Raw genomic sequence first — 9,796 nt, 5'->3', positions numbered from 1 at the left:
GGTGATTAAGAAAAGACCAGCATCACTGTGGTAAAATCCTCTGTACTGAGAGAACAAAGAAGCTGTGTTCCAGAGAGAGTCAAGGTTGTACCTCATGCTGCAGCTGTACTTGGTATTGTGTAAGAATCATCCAGGTGGTACTGGTTTTGAAGGCATCATGAAGAACCGCTGAGATTTGGCACTGTTCAAGGCCATAGAAGGCCATTGGTGAAAGTGCACCCTCAGTTGTAATTGACAGCCCAGGACTGAAGGGGTCATACAAAGGAGTTGAGGCTTGGTACAATGAAGAGAGACTATGAGAGGCTTTGGTGAAGCATAGTTGCAGTGGAAGACCCTGGCATATTGGAGATGCCAGTACCATGGGATGACCACCAAGAACAGCAGTGGCAGCGGAGTGGATCAACCTGAACTTAGAGTGCTACAGAGGGCAGAGGAGCAGAAGTGACACCAGCTCTTTGGAGATATACAGAAGATCATGTGTGGATCTCAGACATTGGAACAAGAAGCTGTGAAGCTGAAGTTGACTTGGGGACCCCAAGATGTTAAAGATGCCAGAGTCACAGGATGCCTGCCGAGGAAAGCTGCTAACAGGGTGTGGAACAGGCCCAGGTGACAGAACCTTGTTGCAGTCAACAAAGATGAAAAAGGAGTTGGAGATCTGAAGACTGCTTTGCCGTCAGACATGGAGATGCAGAGTTTGGACTTTGTCCAGCTGGTTTCCTGTTTTGATTGGGGGATTACAATTAAGTGATTGGATGAATCTTAAAAGAGACCTGGAATTTTAGACTTTTAAAACTGTTGAGATTGCTATAGACAACAGGGACTTTTGAAGTTGGACTAAATGTATTTTGCATTATGCTATGTTTAAGTATGGCCCCCATAGACTCATGTTTGAAGAAGCCTATGGGGGCCAGGGAGTGGAATGTGATGGTTCATATAAGATTGGCCCAGGAAGTGACCCTATGAGGAGGTGTGGCCTTGTTGGAGTAGGTGTGTCACTGTGAGTATGGGCTTAAGACCCTCACCCTAGTTGCCTGGAAGTCAGTCTACTAGCAGCCTTCAGAGGAAGATGTAGAACTCTCAGCTCTTCCTGTACCATCTCTGCCTGGATGCTGCCATGTTTCTGCCTTGATGACAATGGACTGAACCTCTGAGCCTGTAAGCCAGCCCCAATTAAATGTTGTCTTTTATAAAACTTGCATTGGTCATGGTGTCTGTTCACAGCAGTAAAACCCCAACCAACTGTCCTCAACCTCAGAGATCTGCCTGCCTGTGCCTCCCGAGTGCTGGGAGTAAAGATGTATACCATGACTACCTGATTCATTTTTCCTTCTTAACTGGAAAATTTAAAGTAGGTTGACTTGCATCCATTTCACAGATTTTTTTTTCCCCTTGGCTGGGTGTGGTGCTGACGTTACTGATTGCGCTTTCCTTGCAGCTCCGGGGTCCCTGCTCAGTTGTTTTAGATTCTGATCCCCTCATGTGCTTGTTTGCCTCACACGCTGTTTTCTTCACCTTGAACTGCAGCTTTACTTTCTTTCTTGTCTTTCTGTTGCTACAGGACTGAGCCCAGAGAAAAGTGCAAACACTTGTTCACACACAAACCCACAGTTCTCATCTGAAAAGGAATAAGAGATAGTTTATTCTGGAGCCATTGTGAGAGCCCAGGTACAGGTTCCTCCCAAATTCCATGTTCCAATATGGAAGTGACTTCATGAAGTTTGATAGCTTTATATAACAAAACCAGTCATAAACCAAGGCAATTTAAAATACATTTGTGGGTACATGAGAGAGGCAGCAGGACCGGGAAAGCTTTCTATAGGCCCAAGATGCTATCTGACGACATTCTTAGCTTTTGGTTTGGTGGAAGCTAGTGGTTTGATTTAATGGATTAAAAAGCTTTTTGGTTTAGTTTGTTTTTGAGTAGGATCTCTCTGTATAGCCATGACTATGCTGGAACTCACTATGTAAACCAGAGATCAGCTTGCCACTGCCTCCCAAGTGCTGGGATTAAAGGTATGCACCTGTGAGGCAGTGGACCAGTAAGTGGCCTGGTATAGTTGAGCTAAGGCTTGAAGCCCCGGGGACTCTGAAGGGACAGTAGGAGCCTTGCCTGCTCCTGGCATCAGGCCCCTGTCAGATAGACACAATCCCCCACTGAGAGAATTATGACCATCAGTCACATGGGGCAGCACCGAGCCCCTCCTCCTGTAGATAAGGCATCTTAGGCCAAGCCAATAGGAAGCGCCTGCTGTCAGATCCAATCCATCCCAAAACTGTATATAACATCCTATCCAGAAGGCATAAAGGTGTGAGAATTACCCTATTGTCCGAGAGCATCTGTCACAAGAGCAGCACCACTGCCTGGGAAGAGAACGCGCTCCCCAACCTTTCCCTACCAGAAGCTCCCTCGCACTTCACTTGCCATCGGGCTTGGTGAAGCCAAGGCAACATCTCAGAGCAGGAGCACCAGAATGGGGCAGAGGCACTTCCCCTCCCTGCCAGTGCCTTTCCCTCTTTGCTGGAACTTTCCCCCCTTGCCTCCAGTCCACAGACCAACATGCACCACCACCCCTGACAGTTTATTTTTATGTGTTGGTGTTTTGCCTGCATGTGTGACTGCACACCACATGCATGCCTGGTGCCTCTGGAGGCCAGAAGAGGGTAGATTCCCTGAGATTGGACTTACAGATGGTTGTGAGTTGCTGATGGACACTGGGAACTGATCCTGATCCTCTGTAAGAACAGTGTGTCCTTTCAACACCTGAAACATCTCTCCAGATCATCCAGGCCCCATTCTTAATGCATACAATGCAGAAAAAATCAGTACATTTATACACCTATTTCCAGACCATTTTTCAACTTGTAAACTGAAACTCTATACCCATTAATTAGTGTGTTAATTTTAATAGACTCTACCTCCACCTTAGCTCTTGGAAACCATCACTCTACTTCTGACTCTAGAATTGACCCTATCTCAATGTTACTACCTATTAGTCACAAGATGCGAGTTTAGACACAGATGCGGGCAAGGATTTGCTGTTCTTAGGGCTAGAAGTAGACCAAGGGGCGATAACTAGCTCTTAGACCTGCAACATCCCAACCCCTCCACCCAACTGCAGTTCTAACCAGGCAGGCTCTGCAGACGCAGCTTCCTTCAGAAGTTCTCATTCATATACACTCCACCCAGACCCATACCCAAGTCAGCATTTTATTTTGCAGCTTACTGAACTTCCCTCGAACACAGTTATTTTGCATTCCTTGTCAGGTGATCCATAGGGGTCCATTTCTCTGAATCAGTTTCTAGAAAATCACAGTTCCTTTAATAGTGTCTTTCTTTAAAGAGTTCCTCAAAGTCATATAGTGTCCCCCATCCACCTGAAGGAATAGTCAGCCATTGTGGTCTTGCTATGGAACTTGCAATTAAAAAGCCAAATTAAAAATGGAAAGCATGCAATTCTCAAATTCATTTGGAATAACAAAAAACTCAGGATAGCGAAAACTAATCTCAACAATAAAAGAATGGCTGTGGGAATCACCATCCCTGACCTCAAGTTATACTATAAAGCAGTAGTGATTAAAAACTGCATGGTATTAGTACAGTGACAGGCAGGTAGATCAATGGAATAGAACTGAAGACCCAGAAATGAACCCACACACCTATGGCTGCTTGATATTTGAAAAGGAGCTAAAACCATCCGGGGGGAAAAAGACAGCATTTTCAACAAATGGTGCTGGTTCAACTGGTGGTCAGCATGCGGAAGAAAGCAAATTGATCCATTCTTATCTCCTTGTACAAAGCTCAAGTCCAAGTGGATCAAAGACCACCACATAAAACTACATACACTGAATCTAATAGAAGAGAAAATGGGGAAAAGTTCCTCAACTAGAACACCAATGACCAATGGCTTATGCTCTAAGATTAAGAATCAACAAATGGAACCTCATAAAACTGCAAAACTTCTGTCAGGCAAAGGACACTGTCAATAGGACAAAATGGCAGCTAACAAATTTGGAAAAGATCTTTACCAATCTCACATCTGATAGAGGACTAAAATCCAATATATACAAATAACTCAAGAAATTAGACTCCAGATAACCAAATAACCCTATTAAAAATGGGGTACAGAGCTAAACAAAGAATTCTCAACTGAGGAATATCAAATGGCTGAGAAGCACCTAAAGAAATGTTCAACATCCTTAGTCATCAGGGAAATACAAATCAAAACAACCCTGAGATTTTACCTCACACCAGTCAGAATGGCTAAAATCAAAAACTCAGGTGACATCAGATGCTGACAAAGATGTGGGAAAAGAGGAACACTCCTCCATTGCTGGTGGGATTGCAAGCTGATTCAACCTTCTGGAAATCAGTCTGGTTGTTCCTCAGAAAATTAGACATAGTACTATTTGAGGACCCAGTTATACCACTCCTGGGCATATACTCAGAAGATGCTCCAACATGTAATAAGGACACATGCTCCACTAGCTCATAGAAGCTTTACTTATAATAGCCAGAAGCTGGAAAGAACCCAGATGTCCCTCAACAGAGGAAAATATACAGAAAATGTGGTACATTTACACACTGGAATACTACTCAGCTATTAAAAAGAATGACTTCATGAAATTCTTAGGCAAATGGATGGAACTTGAAAATATCAGTCTGAGTGAGGTAACTCAGTCACAAAAAAAACACATGGTATATACTCAACACATGGTATATACTCACTGACAAGTGGATATTAACACAAAAGTTCAGATTACTCACAGAAGGAAATATGGAGACAAAGTGTAGAGAGAGACTGAAGGAAAGGCCATCCAGAGACTGCCCCACCTGGGGAGCCATCCCATATACAGCCACCAAACCTGCATGTAATTGTGGATGCTGAGAAGGACTTGCTGATGGAAACCTGATATGGCTGTCTCCTGAGAGGCTCTGCCAGACCCTGACAATTACAGAGGCAGATGCTCACAGCCAACCATTGGACTGAGCATGGGGGTCCCCAATGGAGGAGTTGGAGAAGGGACTGAAGGAACTGAGGGGGTTGCAGCCCCATGGTGGGAGCAACAGTGCCAACAGGCCAGACCCCCGGAGCTCCCAGGGACTGGAACCACCATCCAAAGAGTACACATGGAGGGACCCAGGGCGCTGGCACATATGTGGCAGAGGATGGCCTTGTTGGAAGGACATCAGTGGGAGGAGAGGCCCTTCAGCCTGAGGGAGTTTGATGCCTCAATGTAGGGGAATGCCAGGGCAGGAAGATGGGAGTGAATTGGTGGGGGAGCACTCTCACAGAGGCAGGGCGAGGGAGGATGGGATAGGAGTTTCCAAAGGGGAGACCTGGACAGAGGAAAACATTTGAAATGTAAATAAAGAAGATATCCAATAAAAAAATTGGATGCTGAAAGAGGGGGGGCAACAAAAACGGGGGAGAATGTATTCAATGTAGCCACATTAGAAAGAGGGTCAAAGAAACCCAGTTTGGGTCTCTGGGATGCTGAAATGGGAGAACACGGAAGAACTCTCATTTAAGGTGTGGTTGCACCCACCATTAGTCCTTCATTCTCCTCCTGTAGGTGGTCTGATGAGTTTGAACTATGGAATCTCATTTAAAGAGACAAGTTTTCCTCTCTGACTGTTGCCTTTCCCTTGTACAAGCATGAGATTTCTGGAGAAATTGCTTTTTTTTTTTTTTTGCAGTCCATTATTTGAATAGCCTGGTAGACTGAGAGGCACAGGGGTCTCTGGAAAATACCTCCAGTTCTGCTAGGTCCATTGTTGTTGTGCTCTTAATTAACTTTAGAAAGAAAACCTTTAGTCTTTCTATGTAGCCCTGGCTGTCCTGGAGCTGGCTTTGTAGAACAGGCTGGCCTTAGATTCACAGAGCTCCTCCCGCCTCTGCCTCCCGAGTGCTGGGATTAAAAGTGTGCACCACCACACCCTTCCACTTCTTCTCTGTGGATACACCTGCTCTACACATCTTGTCACCTCCCAGGTAGATGGAGATTTCCTTTCCTTTTCTGACCCTGCAGAGTGATATCATGGGTTAATGACTTTACTTTGGTTTTCCCTAAAGCCATTTTCTGAAATCATCTACTTAAAGGCTTCTTGGACTTTTTTTTATAGGAATTTTTCATGTAATGCTGAGTATGTAGGTGTATGAAGTAAGCATATACAGCAAGCATTTACTGATAATAAATAATCAAGGAATATTTTTTAAAATAATTCCTGGCTATACATGTAATTTTATCATATATGAAAGCAAATTTACATACTAATGAAGTAGATTTGCTTATTTATTTTTACATAGAAAATTAAATTGCCAGGCATACTGTTACATGTCTTTAATCGCAACACTTGGTAGACAGAGGCAGGCAGATCTCTATGAGTTTGAGGCCAACCTTGTCTATGTAACACGTTTTAGAACAGCCAGAGGTAAACAGTGAGACCCTATCTTGCAAATGGGAGAAAGAATTAGCATACCTGCTAGGGAAGATACAACAGTGGTGGGAATGGAGGGATAACAACAACTTTCTGATTGGATTTGAAGCCTGCTCCACAGTGTGGGATTAATACTTGTCAGAGCCCATTGCTTTAGGAGGTCATAGGACCTAGAGGGGAAATCCACTGTGAATTTATTAAATGGACATGTTGTCAAACTGTCTTTTAAGTATTTACATCTGTACCTGTGGATCTGTGCTCTTAACCTTAGAGAAACTTCTCTTTGCAGTGGATAGCAGTTAACATAGAGTCATAACTGATGAAATTTCTGAGAATATGTGAATATGAGTGTTTGACCCTAAAAGGGACATTCATATCAACCTTCAAGAAGACTCAAGGAATATTTCCAAGAGGATGCGGAAGGAATATGCGCCCGGGCATAGAGCAGTGTACTGTGGAATCAGCCTTCTGGGCATGGGATCCTATTGTACTTAGGAGTTATGGTTTCCTGTACAAGACCTATACAAGATCAAACCAATGAACTTTCTAGCATGGATGAGCACGGAGCTCACAAGGCCATGCTTCTAGTTAAAGAACTATTGGCAATTCACAGATACCGGGCATTAGGAAAGTAATTTTTTCTTTGGGAGGGTGGCCACTGGTACACTGCCCCAGTGGATGGCCCAATACTTATTTACATCCCCCAAAAGTTCATGTGTTTGAACCACTTCCTCCAGTAAGACTGCCATATAAAGGCTCCAAAATCTCCGGAAACAACATTACCAGGAAGGGACAAGTGTTTAGACATATGAGTCTGTTAGAGACATTCCACATTCAAACCACAGCACACATCCATGTAATTAATATACAAATTTGATATGTATACAGACACTCTCTAATGTTAAAATTATATCCATAATAGGTATCTTAGTTAAAGCTACTATTACTGTGATGAAACACCAACACCGTGACCAAATCAACTTGGGGAGCAAGAAGAAAAGAGTTTGCCTTACACTTGCATATCACTGTTCATCATCACAGGAAGTTGGGACATGAACTCAAACAGGGCAGGACCCTGGAAGCAGGAACTGATACAGAGGCCATAGAGGGGTGCTGTTTTCTGGCTTGCTCCCCAGAGCTTGTTCACCTGCTTTCTTGTAGAATCTAGAACCACAATCCCAGGGATGACCCCACCCCATCAGTCAGTGGGCTGGGTCCTCTCACACCAGTAAGTGGGCTAGGTCCTCTCACATCAGTCAGTGCAGATAGCAAAATTCAGGCTAAGGGAATGTTCTTGGGAAACAACGCCTGTTCTTCAGTAGAGAAGAGGGAGGATTCTGTGAATTAAAACAACCTAAACACTTACCACCATCAACTTCACTGTCGGCTTTAGCTATCAGGAATCTAGCCAAATAAGCCATGAGATAACTGGGGAATTAGAACAGTGGTCAGACATAACCTCTTATCAGGAATCACTTAATTTTAAATATATGATAAACGGGCTGGAGAGATGGTCCAACAGTGAAGAGCACCTGTTGCTCTTGTAGAGGACCAGGGTTCATCCAATTTCAGAGGATGGAACCCCCTGGGCACTGCATGCATGTAGTGCACATGCATACCACCCAGGCAAAACATTCATACCCATAAATTAAAACACATGAATTAAAAATAAAATGCTACTGAATGTTTCATGGATTTCAATGAACAGCAATGCTCCTCTTAAGAAAACAGTAGCATCCGAGTTACAGTCTGAAGGGTTCTCCCTTTTACAAGGTGGAGTAAGTCAGACAGAGTCATTGAAGAATCCACACACAAACATCCTAAGCCTGAATATTAACAACAACAAAAAGTTATGGGGAAGATAAATAATGAGAGGCCTGTCGTCAACTAAAAAGATGCAGTGATAAAAATCACAGTAACACAATCAACATGGTATCAGCATCAGGGCAGGCAAATCAGTGGAACCGAACAGTGAATCCAAAAATAGATCTCGGCATATATCATAATTTAATATGTGACAAAGGCTGTATTTCAATTCTGTGGGAAAGAATGGTTTATTTAATAAACAGTGCCGGTGTAACAGGCTATTCATCTAGAACAAAATGAACTTGGGTCTCAATTTCACAAGTCTAAAAACAGATTCTAAATGGATTAAAAATGTAAGTGTAAGCAATAAGCCTTAGCAAAGCATTCAGGTAACTACACTCAAATGTGGGTGACAGAGAATACGTCAAAAACTAACACTAGGAACTTGGAAAATGTGTGGTAGCAAAATTCAAAACCTTTAAATGGCAAAAGATGCCAAGATAAGTCATGTCAAAACCTGTTCAGTAAAGCATGTGAAACACAGATAACACATGATGGGGTAGATATTTCTCACACTCAGCAAATTCAGAGAAATCAGCAAAGAAAAGATAAAACATTCCATTTTTGTAAGGAGCAAAAGGCAACAGGGAGTTCACAGAATATGTCCAAGTAACTAATAAACACGTTAAAGGTTTTTAAACTCACTAGGATTTTGGGTATTGCAAATTAGGATAATAATGAGTATCTAGCCAGATGTGATGTCCTATGCCTATAAACCCACACGCAGAAGGTAGAGGCAGGAGAAACAAGGCTAGCCTTAGCTACAGAGTGAATTTGAGGTCAGCTGGGCTTTGTAAGACCTTGCCCAAAAACACCAAATAAAGATATTCCCACTAATTATGAGACAGTATGTTACACCTATGAGATTAAAAACATTCAAGAAACTATTACTATTGCAGTGCTTGTGAAACTGTGAACTGTTACTGTCTTTGAAGAGAAAATAGTCTTTAAAACATCTATTAAAGAATCCACACAACCTTTGACCCAGTGATTCAACCCCTGGGCATGTAGAAATAATTAACAATAAGCCAATATGGAAAACTTTATGCAAAATTAAAAGCAAAGCAAATGAATAACCATGAGGGAACAGTTTAATAAATTTCTCTCTGAATTTGCAAACATGGCTGCATATTGTCTCTGCTTCATAAAATAAAATAATAGGCTTTGACTTCCAAGGTAGAATTGGAACTTCTTGTGAACTAAGTTTCTCACAAGTAGAGTGAGAAGGGCAAGCCACCGGAGCCTTATGGCTCCTGGAGACAGACTGATGTCCACTGGTGTGTGTGTGTGTGTGTGTGTGTGTGTGTGTGTGCGTGTGTGTGTTTATATTTGTAAGCAGACTTCTATCTGTATATGAGCTCAAGGACATTGCAAGGCATGAACTGCATGGGGTTAACAGCGGCTCTGCCACTCTGGGGTAAGATTTGGGGAGACGCTGAAAGGAGGAAGGTGACCCACAACACTCATCTAAGGTTTTCTAAGAACTTC

Source organism: Apodemus sylvaticus, chromosome 11, assembly GCF_947179515.1.
Source record: "Apodemus sylvaticus chromosome 11, mApoSyl1.1, whole genome shotgun sequence".
Taxonomy (NCBI): domain Eukaryota; kingdom Metazoa; phylum Chordata; class Mammalia; order Rodentia; family Muridae; genus Apodemus; species Apodemus sylvaticus.
This window is presented reverse-complemented; position numbering follows the sequence as displayed.